Here is a 13,077-nt window from a genome sequence, read left to right on the forward strand (position 1 = left end):
CTCACTATCAGCACTGTTGTTCCTGGCAACCAGATATCACTGCAGTGCCTGTTACTGCCACTGGGATTGTTTCCGCACCACCTGTATTTTGCATTACTAGAGCCCTGTCTTTGAAGCCCAGGGCAGATCCATTAGGTCAACCAAGCTTAGCCTATGTCGCATGCTCTACTTGCAGGCAGGGTTGAGAAAGTAGGGAGCTAACATTTTGGTAGGCTTCTATATTATATTGGGGATCCGCTTCTCTCCAGTAATCCTCAGATAATTATCTAAACAAAATAAAGGGGGCCAGGTTCTGGGGAGCCCCTAAATGACAAATGTCCACTATGTTCTCAAAATTGCTCAACAAATAAATTGTGCATCTACCTGAACCAAGTTGTCTTCGAGGCACCAGGGATACAAAAATGAATAAAGTGACCACTTCATACCCACTAAGATGGCTATGATCAAAAAGGCAGAAAATAACCAGTGTTCCTAACGATGTGGAGAAATTGGAATCTTCATATATTGCTGGCAAGAATGTAAAATGGTGCAGTCATTCTGAAAAACAATCTGGTAGTATTAATACCTCCAAAGATTAAACAGAGTAACCACATGATCCAGCAATTCCACTTCTAGGTATATACCCAAGGGAAATAGCAACATATATCCACCCAAAAACGTTTACACAAATGTTCATGGTATTCCTAAGACCATGAAGTAGAAACATCCCACATGCCCACCAACTGATCAATGGTAAAAAGTGGCACATCTATACAATGGAATATTATTCAGCCATGAAAAGTAATGAAGTATTGAGACATGCTGCCATATGGATGAATATTGAAACTTGAACCATTATGCTAAGTGAAAGAAGCCAGTCACAAAGATCACATACTGTGTGATTCCATTATATGTAACATCCAGAATAAGCAAATCTATAAAGATAGAAAGTGGATTTGTGTTTGGCAAGGTCTGGGAGTGGAGGTGGGGAAGGGGAGTGACAGCTCATGGGTACAGGGTTTCTTTCTGTGATAATGAAATGCTGTAAAATTAGATTGCAGTGATGATTGTATAGTTCTGTGAATATACTAAAAACCATTGACTCATTTACTTTTTTTTTTTTTTTTGCTGTGCCACGAAGTGTGTTTTATTTTCATTATTCATACAAATAATTTTCTATAATATTCCAGGGCAAACCAGAGAATTTGGCACTCCAATTGGGGGGGTCCCTTCAGAGACCCACAGGCTGGTGGCATCAGCGCAGAGTGCCCAGGTTCACAGTGCAGCTTGTGGCTCGTGTCCATCTTGCAGGTGGCTCTTCCTCCACATCACGACTGGGGTCTCGAAGATGACGGGGGTAGGAAATCCTCCAGGATTTTAGGAAATTTCACTCCGCTTCTCCTGCTCAATGGTCTCTTTGGTTGGCAGGGTGTTCTTCTCCTGCATCTCCGTTTTCTTCAGCTTGGCCTTATCGAAGCTGGAGATTTCCCCCATGTCTGGTTTGTCTGCCATTTTCTTAAAACAATCCGTGTAGTCGGGTTCCGAGCCTGGGATCCTAGTGCTCCCACTCGCGTTGCCACAGCAAGAGACCGACTCATTTACTTTAAATGAGTGAATTGTGTGCTATGTGAGTGATGTCTTAATAAAGCTCTTTATAAAAAAAAGAATGCAATAAAAAAAAGCCTCCTTTTCCTCAAGGAGCTGACGAGCTTGTGGGACAGCAGAGTTAACAAGGTGGCTGCCAGTGGCCACTGGTCATGCCTGTAATCCTAGAGCTTTGGGAGGCCTGGAAGGATCACTTGAGGCCAGGAGTTAAATAACAGCCTAGGTAATATAGTGGGACCCTGTCTCTACAAAAACTGTATTTAAAAAAAGAGTTAACAAGGAAACAATACAACTTGAAGTTGTGGCAAACCTTTCCCTCACAGCTACTCCTTCTTTCTTCACGCCTCAAGATGGAAGATGCACCTTGCTCCTTGCCACAGCACTTACTTAACTATATTTTAAATTGTCTTTCTCTGAACAGTACGATCCTTTAGGTAGGAACAAGTGTGTCTTTGAACTTTGGGTCACCAGGGCTAGCTGCAGTGCCTAGCACACAGTAGGCTTAATAGTTGTTTGTTGAATGGTGAATAAATGAGAGAGCCAGAACTGGAACTTGGGTGTCCCAAGACCCAGACCAGATTCCCAATTATATTGACGTCAGAAACGAATGCTTTCCAAATCTGACGGCTAGCCAGAGAGACGTCTACAACAAAAACAGTTGCATTTTCTACAGGCTGTCAGTTTCCAGGTGTATGTTTACATTTTACACTGTAAATGTAATTTTGCTGTTTCTATTAATTATGCTATGTCCTTCGAATAATCGTTTCACTCACCTGATTTACAGCTCTCTCCCTTGAGTTCATCACACAGCACCAGCTTTGCTGTCATCTTTAGTATCCTGCAATTGCGACTTCTCACCCACTTGGCTGGTCAACACTGAGTAGGGGGCTTTCTGGCCTATATGCACAGGGTTTCAAAGGCCCAGATTTTAGAGATTTGGTTTTTCACTTACCGAGAAGCACAAAGTAGAACTATATCAGCAAAGATTATGTAGAAAATTATTTTTTTCACGGCCTCTTGAGATTTAACTTTGCAACAAACGTTCCATACCACTTTTAACAATCAGCTTTATTGGCTGGGTGCAGTGGCTCACACCTGTAATTCCAGCACTTTGGGAGGCCAAGGCAAGTGGATCACCTGAGGTCTGGAGTTCAAAGCCAGCCTGGTAAACATGGTGAAACCCTGTCTCTACTAAAAATAGAAAAATTAGCCAGGCGTGGTGGCGAGCACCTGTAGTCCCAGCTACTTGGGAGGCTGAGGCAGGAGAATAACTTGAACTTGGGAAGCAGAAGTTGCAAAGAGCCACGATCGCACCATGGCACTCCAGCCTGGGTGACAAGAGTGAGACTCAGTCTAAAAAAAAAAAAAAAGCTTTACTGAGATATAATTCATATACCATAAAATTCAATCAGTTAAACGGTACAGTTGAATGGCTCTTAGTATACACAGAGCTGTGCAACCATCACCACAATCTGATTTTAGAACATTTTCGTCACTTCAAAAGTAAACCCATACTGGTAGCATTCACTCCCCATTCTTCTCTCCCCCACTATTGACCCTAGCCAACTACTAATCTACTTTTTTTGTCTTTATAGGTTTGCCTATTCTGAATATTTCATATAAATGGAATCATATAGTATGTGGTTTTTTTGTGACTGGGTTCATTCACTAAGCATGTTTTCAAGGTCCAGCTATGTTACAGCATGTATCAGTATTTGACTTCCTCTTATAGCTGAATAATATTCTATGATATGGATATACCATATTGGGCATTTGGTTTCCATTTTTTTGTCTCTTATGAATAATGCTGCTGTAAACATGCACATATGTTTCTCTACTACTTTTTAAATCATAACTTTGTTTCAAAAATTCCTCCACTCCTCTGATTCTCTTGTCTTTCAGTAGGCTTTCCAGTAATTTACAAGGTTCTTCTAGGCTTTTTATAATTGATTATTAATGGTTATCAAAGGCCTAAAGTTTACCTGGCAAAGATTTAGCTTTCCTGTTACTGTAATTATTACCAATATAGAAAATATTTCACTGAACTAATGAAACAACTGTATCTCCGATGACATTTTGTGACCTGTTAAAAGATGCCAAGGAAGGCTGGGTGCGGTGGCTCACACCTGTAATCCCAGCACTTTGGGAGGCTAAGGTGGGAGAATCACTTCAGGTTAGGAGTTTGGGACCAGCCCGGCTAACATAGTGAAACCCTATCTCTACTAAAAATACAAAAATTAGCCAGGTATGGTGACCCACTCCTCTAATCCCAGCTACTCAGGAGGCTAAGGCACAAGAATCGTTTGAACCCAGGAGGCAGAGGTTGCAGTAAGCCAAGATCACACCACTGCACTCCAGCTTGGGCAACAGAGTGAGGCTGTTTCAAAACAAAACAAAACAAAACAACAACAACAAAAAGATGCCAAGGAACCATGTTCATGGAGAGTCTTATCTGCTAAAGACTGTGTACTGTACTGTGAAGACAAGAATTAGGACACAGTCCTCGTCCTCCAGGATCTTCTGTTCTGTTACAGGAGACAGTTGTAGGGGATGCAACTCACCCAGTCTTGGTGGTCAGGGAAGGCCACTGTAGGCAGGATGGTACTGCTGGGAGTTAGCCAGGAAAAGAGCCAAGAGAGCAAAGGCAAACACATGAGCAAGGGCCCAGATGTGAGAGGAGCATGTTTGTAAGAAAGGGAGGGAGAAAGGAAAGGAGAGAGAGGGGAGGGATATGAGGAATTGTGGAAAGAAATGAAGCTGAACCAGTAAAGAAGAGCCACATTGTTAAGGGCTTTGAAAGCCACACTAAGGAAAAGTTGCTCTGCTTGAAGGGGAAGGATTAAAAAAACATCAACAGATCAAACATTTGACCCTCTCAACACAAAACAAACACAAAACCTTATTGAAAAATGTACAAAATGAAAAGGAATTTGTGAAATACTACTTTTTAGTCTTCGTGTTAGAAGTAAATGTGTTTCTCTTTTAATCAAAATTTTCAAATTTGGTGTCAACTTGTAATAATAGTAATGTTTAAAATTATTTTCTTTTTATTATTTAACAAATATGTGTGTAGACCCTCCTATGTACAAGAGATTACTCCAATCTCTGAGGCTACAAAATGTTTCACAAGGCTTGGTTCCTCACTTGAAGGCATTAAGTGTTAAATCACATAATTGGTGCATAAATAAACCAATAATATTTTATATATTATACATATTTAATAAATTTCTTATTCAGAAGAAGAGGCACCACCAAAGATTCAAAGTGCATCAACATTAGTGTCCCTCATTGGCACAATTACAATTAATTCAATTTTTTAAAGAGCCCTACACCAAGGGGCCTTCAACTAAGAAGGCTCTTAATTACTTTTGCTTTGGAAATTTTTTATCCTCTGGTCCAATTCAGGGAAGAACACTAGGGGTATTTTTTTAAAAAGCATTTATTATACATTACAGACAAAGTAGTGTCCTATGGGCTATGAAGAATGTAAAGGAATGATAGGTATGGTTCCTTCTCTCAATAAAATTCTACTGGGAATACGAGAGGTGGCATAGAGGAGGCTGGGGGAGCATTTATTGTCTCCTCTCATTGTGCAAGGTTCCTAAAGCTCACTTTATCTCATTTGATCTTCCAATAACCCTATTAGGAAGGTATTTTTCTCATAAATAATAGAAGTCCCCGTAGAGGTAAAATAACCCAAGATCAACAAGCCACAGTGGACATTTCCAATTGAGGTGAAAACCAGGAAATATATACCAAGTGTGGTCACATGGGCAATCGCCCAGTTCAGCTGAGTGAAAATGGGGTTGAATTATCTTATAGCTAGCTTTCAGGGGTCTTTCTTGCATCTCTACTCTTTAGCTCCAAGGAAGGTGATGAAAAGCCCTTCTCAGACCTGGGGCTGGGGCTAGCACTGTCTGGAGGCATCTTCACTCACATGTCTGGTGGGTGATGCTGGCTGCTGGCCAGCACACCTACACATGGTCTTTTGAGTCTTTGGTAAAGGGGAATGGATATAGAGAAATAGGAAAGACCAGTGAAGGGAGATACGCAGTTAAGGGAAGATTTTAATCAGATGGAACATAGAATATTTTTTATAGATTGAAGGGAATAAACCAGTAGAAAGGGGGAAATGATAGTATAGGAAAGAGTACAGATAACAGTGAGAATGGTACTCTAGAGTTGGTGAAAGGAAATGGGACCCAGTGCACTGGGAGCGTTTAGCCTAAGACAGCAACTTGGATGGTTCACGTATTGCAAGTATCCTCAATGAGGACAAAAGTTGGTTCCTAGTCTTTTTAGGTACAAAGCACAGATACACATGCAGTACATAATCTTATGGCATGAGGCAACTAGGAAAAAAGTATCTAAAAAGACTCTTTAAGGGGCAATAATGAAAAGAAAAGGTTGAGAAACACTGATCTACAGTAACTTGAGAGAAGGCAGAGAGTATATGAGTAGGTATCAGTGTTCTGATGTTCAGGTGTTTAGATGTTTGAAACGTGTTGAAGCTCTTTTCTGATAGCATCTATTTCCTAGTGAAATAAGAAGCAAGAAGAACCAAATATGAGAAGGAGAATGGAAGTTTTACAGGTTTGTCAAGAGATAAGAAAGTTTGAAATTGATATCTTGGAGGGTCAGAGAGGGAATTGGCTAAAGACTCACTTGATGTTGATGGACTGTTTAAGGTGAGATCAGTCAGTATGTTTGTGTGCTTTTCTCTAACTGCATTCAGATGCCCGGATTAGGCAGTGGTTGGGTTTCACCAGGGTTGGGATTTTACTAGGGAAGTGCAATGGCTGGAAATATGAGCAAGGGCATTTCCAACAGAATGGCTATAATGGTCCTCAATTCCCTACCCTCACTCTGCACTCCCCATAACAGCACTCGTTGTTGGCTTCTCACACCAAGCCCCTGCAGCTCTGTGGAAGGGCTTCTTGTTGGCCTGTGTTAGAATAGGCCAGAAGTGCTAGGAAGCCCTGGGAGCAACTTTTAGCTAATAATAGATGGGATACTACAATTTCCTTGCCCTTGGGCAGGGGAGGGAATAATTCTAAGGACTGTTCCACACACCTGCTTAATAAATTCCCTGTATTCACTTCCTTATCTTCGCTTTTCCTACAATTATTCAGTTGAGTTTTGGAGTTAACAAAACTAAAAATTTCAATTTTCTTATGTTTTCATTAATTTGAGTTGAGTTCCTGTCATTTGCAACAACAATAAAAACAATCAAATGACTAATAAGGGAATTCACCTCTTGCCTCAGGCTGGCCAAAGTGATCTAATGCAGGGTTCATTTGTGGAGATCCTTTAAAGCCCTAGAGAGGAGGGAGTGTTGTGAGGTTTAAAGAACATCTGACAACCACTGATACTTGAGTTTGTCTCAATACTGCCATGTGCTAACGAAGTGGGCATTGTGCCTTAGGGTTTCATTGAAGAATCTCTAAAAGTCAGCCTTGCTAACGTATGTTGTAGCTAAGTTTTTGAAGGCATCATCTACTTCACCTGTCAGTATCCTCTCTATGATATGCACAGGAGAAATTTATTTTAGAATGTGTTACCAGAAGAACTTGACTTCTCTCAAAGAACTGAGAAGGGTTTTCTTTGTGAATCAAGAGAGAACTAAGGAATCAATTGTGTTTATTCACTTTGGCTCTATGGAAGCTCAGAGGCAAATACACAGCCCAACATGTGGGTCCTTATCATCTGCAATGTGAATATGGAAATTTTATGTTTTCCTCCTAATCTTAGGAATATATTCTAATTTATATTTTCCTTAAACTCAATTTTAATATCTTATTTAAATTTTACTATTTATTATAAATGCTATAGAAAAAATCCTTATTTATGGAATAAAGAAAAGTATAAATAAATAGGTAAGGCTGGGCACAGTGGCTCAAGCCTGTAATCCCAGCACTTTGGGAGGCCGAGACAGGCGGATCACGAGGTCAGGAGATCGAGACCATCCTGGCTAACACGGTGAAACCCCGTCTCTACTAAAAAATACAAAAAACTAGCCGGGCATGGTGGTGGGCGCCTGTAGTCCCAGCTACTCGGGAGCCTGAGGCATAAACCCGGGAGGCGGAGCTTGCAGTAAGCCAAGATGGCACCACTGCACTCCAGCCTGGGCGACAGAGCGAGACTCTGTCTCAAAAAAATAAATAAAAATAAATAAATAAATAAATAGGTACACACAAGCTGGGCATGGTGGCACACATGCCTGTAGTCTCAGCTACTTGAGAGACTGAGATGAGAGCATTGCTTGAGCCTGGCAGTTCAAGATCAACCTGGGCAACATACACAAGCCCTGTCTTTAAGAAATAAAATGAAAGATAAAGAAAAGAATGAGTACACACACTAGTATTCAACCTGAGGAATATCCCTTCACCTTTTGTGTGATTCTTTACTGTAAAGTGATACAGTTTAAATTTTTACTGGAAATGGTAAATTCAGAAGCATTCCTTTTACTAAAAAATATAGCAGTAATAGATGATGATTTAAAAAAATGAAGTAATACAACTGGACTCAATAACAAGATAAAAATCTCCATGACCCAGAAACAAAGTAAATAGGGCTAAAACTATGGTGCTCTGGGCTTCTGGTGCAGAGGCAGCAGTCATGTCTAGGAGCTCAGTCCTGTAGAATAATAGGGACCAAGTGGATCCCACATGAGATGGGGTATTAAAGCCAGGAATATTTGCCTGGTCATGAAAGGAAGCTGAAAAAGAAAACTCTTCTTGACTTGTATGTGAGCTTATAGCTTTTATAAAAGCAGGAGGGAAACCTAGGGAGGCAGCAGACAGAAACATAACACCACAACTAGGAACTGGAACAAGCTGCCTCCTGGGCTAGTGACTGGATCTGAAGCATCCTCAGTGTAATTATAGGGCAGGAGTCCCCTACCACAAACCTAAGACTTGGTTCTAGAATGAAATACTGGCACGAGGGTGCGGGAAACCAACTAGAAGCTATCACAAACCTGCTAAATAGGGAAGAGAGATAGAAACAAGTCTCCCTCTCAAAATGATGATACAAACTAAAACCATTATAAGGCATTTGAAGAAAGCTAAAACATTAAGAAAGACCAGAATAAAAAATCAGTTATTCAAATATAATTTGCTTTATTAGAAATATATTTTAGGGGTTATTCTGAGAAAGACTAAAACATAAATATGCTTGGGATGCTAAAATCCATTTAAAAAAAGCAAGCAACTAGGTGCGGTGGCTCACACCGGTAATCCCAGCACTTTAGGAGGCTGAGGCAGGCAGATAGTGACGTCAGGAGTTCAAGACCCGCCTAACCAACATGGTGAAACCCCGTATCTACTAAAAATACAAAACTTAGCTGGGCGTGGTGGCACACACCTGTAATCCCAGCTACTCAAGAGGCTGAGGCAGGAGAATTGCTTGAACCTGGGAGACGGAGGTTGCAGTGAGCTGAGATTGCGCCATTGCACTCTAGCCTGGGCAACAGAGCAACACTCCATCTAAAAAAAAAAAAAAAAAAAAGCAAGCAAACAGGCAGAAATAAGAACTATACAGATATACAGATAAAACACAACATTGATTATAAATTTTGAAATGGAAACAAAGATTTAAAAATTTAATAGACCAGAAATGGGCACTGTTGATGAACAAATTAATGAACTGAATTACAGTATTACAAAATGCACTCAGAATGCAGCACAAAATATATAAAAAGTTTTAAATAATAATTAAAAGACATGGAGAATAAATTGAGAGACCACATAATACATCTAATAGGAGTTCCAGAAGAATAGAGGGAATAAGGAAGAAGTAATAATTGAAGAGGTGGTAGCCGAAAATTTGCCAGAATTAAGCAATGATGTAGGTCCTTGGTTTGAAAGTGTGTTCCAAGTACCAAGTAGGAAGAATACAACTAAATCCCTACTTAGATTCTTTATAGTGAAACTGCAGAAGATAAACAAAAATCTTTAATAATTGGTAATGAAAATAACAGATCATCTAATAATGAATGATAGACTAATAATAGGCTTCTAATTGGAAAAAAAATCAGGCCAAAGGACAATGGAATAATATCTTCAAAATGCAAGGAAATATATTTGGCAAGCTAGAATTTTATACACAGCTAAACTGCCGTTCAACAGATGGCAAAATATAGGCACACACACATAACCTGAGAGAGTTTACCACCCTCAATTCTCAGTAAAAGAGAACACTTAAGCCTTTTAATCCAAAGAAATAAGAAAGGAAGAAGAAAAAGTAGAAAATGAAGGAATGATAACTAAAGACATGGAACAGAAGAAAATATTATGAGGACAGAATAAGAAAATATGTTTCCATAAATTTAATATTGACTGAAACAAAAATCAAAATAACTGATGATCCATGCTTATAATAGGGAGAGTAAATTAATATTATGAATAAGAAGAAGAAGATTGGGAGTACAGTGTTCAACAGGTAAAGTGTATTCAAGTTCATGCCATTTTTAAAGAAGGAAGTAGTCTAATCTCCTCTTTAAGGCCCCTCCTCTTAATACCATTGCATTGGAGATTAAATTTCAACAAGAATTTTAGAGGGACACCAGTATTCAAACCATAGCACCACCTAATAAATGAATTAGTGTATTCTTTAACAAATAGTATTGGCCTTGGATCTGGAAAAATATGTAGCCTCAGGCATTGCCCTATCAGAGTTTAAATTTAGCAAAGAAGGACAACAGAAGCAAGAAATTTTTTCAAAGGAGAAAGAAAATGTAAAATAGGCTCACCAAACTCCTACTGTGGCATAGTGGACAATTAATATTTTGCCTGCCAGCACATACTTTTCTTTAGGGAACCACATCTCCCTTCTCTATAAACTGTTCCTCTTCTGCTTATAAGAATCTTATAGGGACAACCATATTCTTAGAGGACCTCAACCGTATGGCCATAAGTGATTTGTCCAGGTATGGGCGTCTGACCTAACCTGCGTCCATCAGAACTCTACCCAGGGCCACCATGAGTCCGTATGGCACTTTTGTGTAAATTAGGAAAAAAGTGGCCCTTCCTCAAGACACTTTATACCCTGTGTTAGGAAACTGTTGAAATCTACAGTGTTTATGGGGAATGTGGCACCCATAGGTTGTTGCAGTAACTCCAACGGCAGGATTTTTGAACTTCAGACTACCAACAATATGACAGGCAGTATCTCTCCAGTACAGAGACAATAAAATTCAGGAGCTTAGGGCAGACATCCACTCTGATACATGGAAAAGGCTGGTCTACAGTGAGACAGGATGAAGTCAATGTGTGGAAAGAAGCCAAAATGCAGAACAGAGGGAGATAGTTCCAGTTATATTTGGGGTCATAATTCCAATTGTTCCCAGAGACTCAAGTGTATGCCTTCCTCTCCCATTGTTTGGATGTTCAACTCTTTCTTTTTTTCCACAAGGCAAAACATTCCTTTTTTGGCTTCTGCAGGATCAAATAGAATTTTTGTTATTTGCAAATAATGCAGCTGTGAATTTAATTTCACTAATTTCCACATCCTTCAATTTTAAAGGCAAATGGGGGAGGGCACATTAGCTGTAATCTCTATTTGATCAAGTGTGATTGTTACACAAAGGGAAACAGCTCTGTGTCTATCTATTCCAACCCAGTAAGTCGTTTCTCATGCTATGTCCATGCCTAAAAAGAAAATTACATGTTGGCTGCCTGCTTTAATTGTTTGTAATCACTGAAATTTGTATTCCCATCCTGTGGTGTGTTCTGAGACCTCTCCTCATGGGGCATTCTTTCACTGTGTTTTGTTGGCAGGAGTGTAGCAATTAGAAAATTAGGAAATCTATAAAATCCAGAGGGATATCAGTTTTGGCATTTCTTTCCTTTAGTCAGTGTTGTTGTTAGAAATACATAGGGCACTGGAAAAAAAAATTAAATGGAACCATGGGCTCTACCACTGACATGCAGAGCTAATCTGTTTCCAAGAATCACTCACTATCCCATTGGTGAATCCCACTGTAGGTGAATCCAATGAGTCTCTTCTTGGAGGGAGAAGGGAGGAGTTCTTCTTGCCCTCTGAGCTTGCTTAGAGGCCAGTATCTTTAGAAAGTCATCTTCCTCTCGAGTGCACATGACTCTAATTTGTAGTTACAGCCAAATATGCAGAACGGGAAGATTAAACCTTATTCATGTATGTGCATACATAACACCTGATCACATGCAACTACAAAGTCATAAGACTAAATTTAACACAAACGTAGCAGAACTGAGGTTATCCTTTTCTCCTTCAACATGCTTTAGAAGTGTGTTTGGTCTTTGGAAATAGGAAGGAGTCATCTGGAGCCACATTACCTGGCAAATCAGGTAATCAAGCTGCAGTAATTGGGGATTCAATAAAAAAGTAAGAACTTCCATCAGTGGAAGCATCCTTAGAATAACTGAGTAACCTTCTAAGGAGATTACACAGGAGGGGAATCACTCATTTGGAAAGGAAAGAAGAGGTTGTGCATATGCTTGCCATTCAAAAACGGTTAAGTGAGGAAAAGCACAAACAAGTGCATCTGCATGAGACACAGCGATATAAATACTTATGTTTCTAGAATATTCATCACATGATTCCGGGAAAATTGGCAGTTTAGAAGTAATCAAGTTAGATCTTTTCCTTCCAGTATATCCTAGAATAGATTCCCAATATATTAAAGAGAAAAAATAAAATCATAAAAATTTTAGTGACTGAAAAATGTGAAAGAAAATAAAGTTTGGGGACAAGTTTTCTAAGCATAAAATTATGAAAGAAATGGAAATTTTATAAGACTGAAAACATTGTATAGAAAAAAATGTGCATCAAGGCAAAGAGTTAAGAGCCTTACTATATACAGAGCTGTTATAAAGTAATAAAATATTTCATATTTATATAACATGAGATGTTTTAAAAAATGTTTAATCTTCGTAGCCGCTACCAAAACATTGCAATTTAAAGATGTTGTAGCTGGAGTAATATTTCTAAGCACATTAATGTGCTTTTTCCCCCCTCTTAATGGTTCTATGCATTTGACCTTACCATGATCAGCCTACAAAATCCATCTGTGTTGGGTAAAGGGGAAGGAGAGGAATTAGGAGTGGGAGGCTGTCAGGTGGGGCAGATAGAAGTCTTACTGTAACAAAAGACAAGAGTTAATAATTTGCTTCTGATAACCAAAATTGGGTTTTATAGCATGGAGAGACAGACTTTGTCAGAAGAAACAGGATTTCTAAATTTCTGTAGTCTCTTTCACTGTGGAAGAAAGTTTCACTGCCTATAACAGTTAAACTATGATGTCTGCTAACCTTATAGTCTAGGATGGAGAAAGGACAAAGAGGATATTATGCAAACACAAATATATACATAATATCAATATATAATTATCAATATATTTACATAAATGTTTAGTTACATAAATATATTTAATATATTCACACAATGCATAATTATATTTACATACATATATTTAATATATTCATATAATACATAATTAAATTTACATATATT

General features: G+C 39.0%; 1 pseudogene across 1 annotated transcript; it reads right to left on the minus strand.

The window, feature by feature from the left end:
* Window positions 1-1,090: 1,090 nt before the first annotated feature.
* Window positions 1,091-9,107, minus strand: LOC105517012 (annotated as a pseudogene). Its single transcript, XR_001002592.1, has 2 exons — window positions 9,104-9,107; window positions 1,091-1,572 (listed from the first exon to the last, which is right to left on the minus strand). The product of XR_001002592.1 is annotated as a thymosin beta-10 pseudogene (transcript).
* Between the last annotated feature and the right edge of the window lie 3,970 nt (window positions 9,108-13,077).

The sequence above is a fragment of the Colobus angolensis genome, unplaced genomic scaffold (assembly GCF_000951035.1).
Source record: "Colobus angolensis palliatus isolate OR3802 unplaced genomic scaffold, Cang.pa_1.0 Scaffold299, whole genome shotgun sequence".
Taxonomy (NCBI): domain Eukaryota; kingdom Metazoa; phylum Chordata; class Mammalia; order Primates; family Cercopithecidae; genus Colobus; species Colobus angolensis.